This window comes from Humulus lupulus, chromosome 1, assembly GCF_963169125.1.
Source record: "Humulus lupulus chromosome 1, drHumLupu1.1, whole genome shotgun sequence".
In the NCBI taxonomy this organism is placed as follows: domain Eukaryota; kingdom Viridiplantae; phylum Streptophyta; class Magnoliopsida; order Rosales; family Cannabaceae; genus Humulus; species Humulus lupulus.
Window position 1 is genome coordinate 67,703,179 of NC_084793.1, and position 7,912 is coordinate 67,711,090.

Here is a 7,912-nt window from a genome sequence, read left to right on the forward strand (position 1 = left end):
TGGCATGGGTACCCATTGTTTAAAAGAAAAACATAAACTTTAATTCAATTGTTTAAAAAACTAAATGCGGAAAAACATGATCTAAAAGACTAAATATAAATAACTTCATCCTCGATCGACACGCAGTCCACTCAGTCCGTTCATCCTCAACACACATGCTAAGCTTCCAAGAATCCTTCCGCCTCCATATCTAGTTTCCTGCATCACACTAAAAAATAAAGGAATGAGCCTAATGCCCAGCAAGGAAAACCTAACACATAACTCATATACATAAAATTCATAACGTAGCATATAATAAAACATATGTCACACATACTATAATGGCCATTATTACTTGGGATCCCATAAACTAAACAAGTCATATGCCCATTAGATTAGTGGGGCTTGCTAGCTAAGCAAGTCATATGCCCATAATCTATTTGGGGCTTGTTAGTTGTATGGGTCATATGACCAAGTCTACAAGCATACTTAACATAGCATATTTCATAACACAAATACATATAATAAAAAACCATATAACACATAAATCCTATCCTATTTTCCTTACCAATATACCGGGATGATGAGAACAAAGTCGGGATTTTGAAACACTCCTAAAAGCCATAATATAGATGTGAGTATACTAAAGAAAAGAGATGGAAAGAATAAACTACACCATCGAAACGATACTTACCAATGAAAACCTTAAGTTCAAAGAACTTAGATGCCTAAGAATAGAAAAGACTTAGTTAGGATTTGAGTAGAGAAGAACTATAAGAATCAATACAGAAAGGAACTAGAATTAGGAATACTTTGAATGCTTCTATGACCGAACTATACCTCGAAACTGAAATACACTATAACCTTACTTCCCAAGTGTTTATTAAGCTTATAATGATTAAGCTTATAACCCCAATCCAAGTGTTTATCACTCTATAGTCTCACTAGCACATGGAAGGCTCTGATCAATGCTTGAAGAATGAATGAAAATGCTTGGTGCTAGGTCCTATTTATAGAGTTCTAGGAATAAAAATCTTCTTTTTGGCTTTGAATAAAAATAATAAATTTAATTGAAAATATTTGAATATCCTTTAGACAAAGGCTTAGAAATTGGTCAAATTTTTCAGAGAGATTTAAGGATTCAAAGCTTGATTTTTAAAATAATAAAAACAAATAGAATCCTAACTTCTAACTCCCTAAATCTCGTAACTCTAAACTCCCCTGCAGTAAAATCAACATATCTAGAACTGTAGAACTCAGATTTGGACTCTCGTTATACCTTTAGAAAGCTAATTAAATTATCTACAACTTTTTAGAAATACTATTTTTCAAAATTCATAACATAACTAGGTCAAAAATAGGTCGGAAGTTACAGTACCCTAAAGTTTACGAAAAATCTATTTATATCCTAATCCACAAATAAATAAAATTGTAACAAATATCATGCTCCTATCAGATTTTGGTGAAGACTAAGTCTTATATTTATCTTATTTTATTATTAAAATAATAATTCCCTAATAATCATAACCTTAGGAATAACCATGCTCATGACAAGTGTCATATTCTTATTAGCTCTATCTAAACCTTAGGTTATAATAATTATCATATTAATAACCAGCAATATTAATCAAACCTTATGTTATAATTAATATTCTTAAACTATAGGTTAAACTTATAAAATCCATAACTATTGCTAGGAGTTTCCAACTAAGTCCCGACTTGAACCAAAATCCATAGTAATGAACATACTATAACTAATACTAGCTATTATTACTACTACTACTACTACTACTACTACTACTACTACTACTACTAGATATTGTAGTAGTAGTGGGCCATCGAACTCAGCTAGTTCGAGATATTGTATATACCACGCACAGCAATCAAGAGTCAAGCGCTCGCTGACTTTGTGGCCGAATGTACAGGTTATCAAGCTCGAGGTAGCAAAATGGCAGCTTACCTAGCTAAGGTTAAAGTTGAGTTGTCTAAGTTTGAGTTCTGCTCCATTGAGCGGGTACCCCGTGAGTAGAACTCCAATGCTTATGCTTTAGCCTGACTTACCACCACCAAAGAGGTGGATACACTAAACGTAGTCCCAGTGGATTTCTTAGAACAACCAAGCATAACGAAAGAACCGATTGAGGTCAGAGTGATTGACACAAAACCGACCTGGATAACCCCCATAGTGGAATACCTCACAATCAATAAATTACCAGATGACCGAAAGGACGCAAGAAACACTACAACAATTTTGAGTATATATTACAGTAAAAAACAACACTTATTAAAAAACGTTATTAATACATGTTTAATTTTTTTTCACAGCCAATTTAGGCGCCAAATAAAAAAGAAAGAAGCGCCTAATGAAAATTTTGTCTAACCCATTTGCCTCCTCTGCCCCTCTCTTTCAGACTCGACTATCTTTCCTTCTCTCACTCTCTCTCACACTATGTCTCTAATCCATTCAGCCGCTAGATCACCACGATCTGTACGAGTCTTGATGCTCCTTCTCCCTCACGTGATTTTTGCTGCTCAGTCTCCCCCTTCTCCCTCATGCAAGTCTTGCTGCTCCTTCTCTAACTCCTCCTTCTCCCTCACGGCATTTCTCCTGCTGGAAGCAAAAACCCAGGCAAGAGCACTCTAACCTCGTTTGTCTATGTGAGGTATTTTTTTAATTTAAGATTGCAATTTAATATCAGATAATCACTGATTCGAAAGCTCACTTGTAATGATGCTATCGAAATCGGACCTCCCAGCGATATACTCGTTCTTAACCAATTCATTGAGTGGCGACGAAATCGTCTGCAAACCAGCAGAGGAGGCTCTCTCTCAGTGCGAGGCTAGGCCCAAATTTTGCTCTTGTCTCATGGTGAGTACTCTCTCTCTTTTCTTTTTAATCCAAGAAGGGACTAAAACAGTTTTCTTGGCCATCACTGAACAACCTCTTTCGTCCAGTGTGGTATTGCTGCCAACGGTCAAAAACCAAAAACCCTAACTCGGTGTTGGTGATTGCATTTTGAGCCACGAACGAGGGGAGGTACTATACAGTGGATTGCGGAAACCCTATTATTTGGGGGAACCGAAGCTTTTCGAATTGAAGTTTTACGCAATGTAAGTTTCAAGCTTGATTCTTTCTATCGTTCATATTTTGGTTAAATTTTCTTCTGTAATTTAGTTACATTTATAAAGAGAGAATGCAGTTTTTTTTATTGGAATTCATAGTTTGATTATCATCTAGGAATAGAGATACGAATTTGACACTTTTCTTTTTGACTGAAAATTATGATTTTTAAATCATATAAGCAAATGGTTGTTGATATCATGGGTTGTTTCTGATCTGTGGGATCAATTTGGATTTGTTTAGGGGAGCTGTTAAGTTGGAACTTCGTTGTCCCCAAACTGTTGAGGGAATTGCTGCCGACCCTGAACCTGATTGGAGCTTCGATGCTCTTTTAACAGAGCTTAATGCATTGGAAACAAAACTTAGTAGCTCTTCCAAAGTCCCAATGACATTCACTAAAGTGCAATCATGGTAAGTATGTATGTGTGTGATTTAGATAACTGCTTGGTGCATGTGTGTTTTTTTGTTTAACTAAGCGTTCAGTTGTAAATTTTGTATAGTCAATTTATAAATGTGAAGAGCGTAGAAAGAAGTTCTAGGCCATTTGTAATGCGTGTCCTCGATGATGAGGTGGATGAAATTGAAAATGCATATGAGGAAGCTCAAGATTGAAGCTCCCTTTCTGCTAATCGGTTTAATTTTAACGACCTTTATGTTAGGTATGCATTTAACTGGCCTTGATTGTTTTTCTTTACTTATATTCCATGTTTTTATCAATTCAAGTTTTGCATCCCTATTCTGTCATCGAAAGCTTTATCCAGCTGCTGTGTATTCATGACAGACTTCTAGGATATATCTATGTTATGTTATATCACATTGACTGTTAGAGATCTCACTAGTTTCTATTAATACTTTGTATTTTCTTGATTTATCTCTTAGTGATGATGACGACTCTGAGAATGAGTCATCTCTTGAAATTCAGCCATACTTGATGGAGGAAACAGGATTGGTGGAAGGAGGTTTGATGGAGCTAACCAGTGAACATCAACTCGGGGTCAAGGTCTGTAGCTATCTAGTGGATGATGTTTCGTCTGATGTAGAATTTGTGCATAATTTTTGTTGCAAAATGTTTAATTATTCAATTAGTATTATGAATAACTAGGGCACATATCTCATGAAGAGCTTATCTCATACCATGGCACATGCTGGAGCTCCAGGGTTTCCCTGCAAATTTTTCTTCTTATTGTGGTCGTAGAATTCCCTTCTTGGTGCATGACAATATTAATTGGCTCAATAACAGGAGGAGATTAGGAACAAAATTTGTACAATAGAGTCAGATCTGATGAGTGAAAATGAAAAGGTTTCTTCTGCATTTCTTCGAGTTAATAAGTATGGAGAAGCAAGGCATGAAAGTGAGAGAAAGCTTGATACCCAATATCAACGAAAAATGTAAGACTGTAATTCCTTTGTTAATAATGTTGTATTGTTTTTTTGCCTCCCCTCATTGAAGTGCTCATGCTTTTGATATTTTTTTTCCTTGGAATTTTAATGATTTCTCATCTCCTTCTTCTTTTTTATTGTTTAAGTCAGATTTGGACTTTCTGTTTTCTAATTTTTGGGTCATCATCTGTAGTGCTGAAGCACTTGATAATCACTTGACTGCTATCCAAAGGGACCATGAACTCAGGTCCCAGATAGAAGAAAGGAAAATAAGAAGTGATGCGGCTTATGAAGGGGCCAAAAGAAAAGAGAAAGCTCTCCTGGAAGAAAAACTCCGCCAAGAAAAAGCCAAAGCAGAAGCTGAGGTTTGTTGACTGCCCAGATTATTCATTTCTTTTGGTAGATGTCTAAAGATGGTTGTCACAGTCCTCTATTATTCTTACATATTATTCTATATAATCTTAATGCGCTTTGGTATATTATCTTGGTTTTATGCTGTTGTTAGTAATAAAAGTATTTTTTGATGCAGGCAAAACTCAAAGCTGAAGAAGCAAATAGGGCTGCAATGGAAGCTAAGAGAAGAGAAGCAAAAGAGGCTGCTGAAAGGGAGGCCAATGAAGCGTCAAGCCAGGCTGCTATTCAGAAGGAAGCTTTAGGATTGCAAACTAAAGCCAAAACCAAGGAATCTGAATTTGAAAAACCAATAAATTCAGCATCAGCAGGTAATTTGGCTACCAAGCAAATATAGCAACCTTGTACTGATCTATAGATATAATCATTTGCCCTTTTATCTAAAAATCTAGTTTAGCCCTAGTTTTCACAAAGATCAGCTAGGTTTTGGCAATAGTTCATTTTTGACACTCCACTCTATTCCCCTCTGTTTTAAATATATAGTACTGAAAGAATGTATTTATACACTAAATTCAAATGAGATTTAATTGGATTTCGTAAACATGGATGTTACTGTATATTAAATTTCTTACTTATCATTCCACAGTTATTGCTATGTATGATTGTCATTTTTAAGCACATCTCTTGTTTTTTTCTTCTTAAAGTTCTTTTTGATATGTTAAATATTTATTTTCTCACATAATGTTATTTCTTTTCAAGATTATGTTCTCCATGAAAGAAATATCTCTAAATTGATATGGCAGATTACAGGAACTAATGATGTTGTCAAGTAATATTGGATTTCTGTCCATCAATCTACATATTTTTATTCAACAACTAGTTATCTAATTAGCTTATTATCATGTTACTTACCTAGTTGGTTTTCACATAATGTGTTTTCTTTCTCATGTAAATGACTAAATTGTTTTACATAATATGGTGGAAAGATTTATTTTCCTTTTGCAGACAAAAAGCAACAGAACTTGTCAAGATCCTCAAAAATCCTGCTTACCCTCAATCTATCAGTGCTGGAGCATTTGCTAGAAAGGTACGTTTAGTTTATTGTATCTTTGGATCAGATTCTTATCTCTTTGCTTTATTTGGTGATTGAGAGAGTGGAAACAAAATTTGAGAATATGTCTCTTTTCTCACATACACTATACATGTATAGATATGATATGAGATATGGTTCTTCATATCAAGGGACTAGAAATGTTGTGCATGCATTGTTACTAAAATACACTTTTTGACGGCAGTGTGTAGAATTTTATTCTGTTGAGTATATAGAAATCATGTGGGGAGTTCTTATATTGTTCACTAGTCATTTCATTAAATGGTTTATGTATAAAACTGCATCCTAAGAAGCAACTAGAATGAGGGGTAAAGTGGTCAAATAATAGAATATAGGTAATAGAGGGGTATGTGGGTAACTGTAGTATGTAGGGCAAAATAGAAATATTGTATTACACTTGTTTCAAAAAGTTCTCACCTCTTTTCTGGAGAAAGAAAAATTGCAGGTCTCACTTTTCTTGTCTCTTTCACTCTTTTCTCTCCAACCAAACTGCCCATTTTACTCTTTATGTCTGCTTTTCCCTTTACTTCCTCTTTACCAACTGTTGGATAAAAAAATATATCCCATAAACTAGTACATACGTTTTTTTAGCAATTTACATATGCAGTGTAATCCTTGGCACTTAATTTCCTATTCTTTCTTAAATGAGAAAACTTGCTTTGTTTTTACTGTGATGTTTCTACCTTGGCTAACCCCTATCTGGGACTAAGGGCAAACTATTCCTTATATATATATATATGCCACTTGAGGCTAACTCAAGTTGTAAGTGACTACTTGTGTGAGTGGTGTGAGGTTCAAATTCTTGTAAATGCCTCTTATATACATGTATATATACATATATATATATCTTGAATTATATTGTGAGGCTTGATATTGTGCATCCAACTGACTGCTTGAGAGCATCCAAGTTTAATTTTTGTGACTTTGTCTTGTAAGTTCTTTATAAGTTCATTTCGTGGTTAGAGCCTATAGCATCACAAAATTTGTTCTACAAATAATTCAGTCTTCCTAACTTCCCATCTCAGCCATAAAGCTTGATTAACAAATCTGTAGAAGGAAGCTGGTTTGGGGCTTGGGGACTGGAAAAAATGCTGTGGGATTTAATCATCTTTAAGAAAATATGCTTAGTACTTGGAGGAGATATTAGATTTATGCTCTGTGGTGGAGCTCCTTTATCTGCGGATTCACAACGCTTCATCAATATCTGCATGGGGTAATTATTTCATATTCTTGAGTTTTACAATAATTGAATTTGAGGTTTAACCTTGTTATTTAATACGATTAAAAGGTTAAATTATTGGATTTCAAACTCTACTAGATTAGTGTGTCCACATGTGAAGTTATATGTCATACTTATATGCACACAATCACTCGTCCAAATTCATTTAGATGCTAATACTTCCATATTTAGTTCCATGCTAGACTAACTATGCACTGTGAAATTCTTGCAATGGGTCGTGTTATTTTTCATTTCATGTCTATCTATTGCTTATTATTGCATACTTTTCTTTTTGGTTGATTATGCTTAAATAGGGCTCCTATTGGCCAAGGATATGGCTTGACAGAAACTTTTGCTGGAGCTGCTTTTTCTGAGGCAGATGACACAGCAGTGGGCCGTGTAGGGCCACCCCTTCCTTGTTGCTACATTAAGGTATATTAAGAGTTGATCATTTATGCGTTAATTTCATCTAATATAAATATTCAACTGATTGCTTTTTGACATAGTGGTTATATAATATTTTGTATCGATTGCTTTTAGCCAGGTCTTAATGAGAAATTAAAATGCATGAAGCAACATGCTTTTAGATCAGTTCACTTAATATTATTGACTTCGATTTAAAAGGAATGATTTCTTTTTTCTTATTATTTTTAAAATAGATTCTTATCAAAACATCCTTGTTGGAAACTCTGGCCTCAATTTCAGGCAGTGGCTGCATAACCATGTCATTATCAGACAAAGAATCTTCGAC

The 7,912-nt window shown here is 34.7% G+C and overlaps 1 pseudogene; it reads left to right on the forward strand.

The window, feature by feature from the left end:
• The first annotated feature begins 2,897 nt into the window (after positions 1-2,897).
• LOC133795022 (mRNA export factor GLE1-like) lies at positions 2,898-5,232 on the forward strand (annotated as a pseudogene).
• The last annotated feature ends 2,680 nt before the right edge of the window (positions 5,233-7,912 follow it).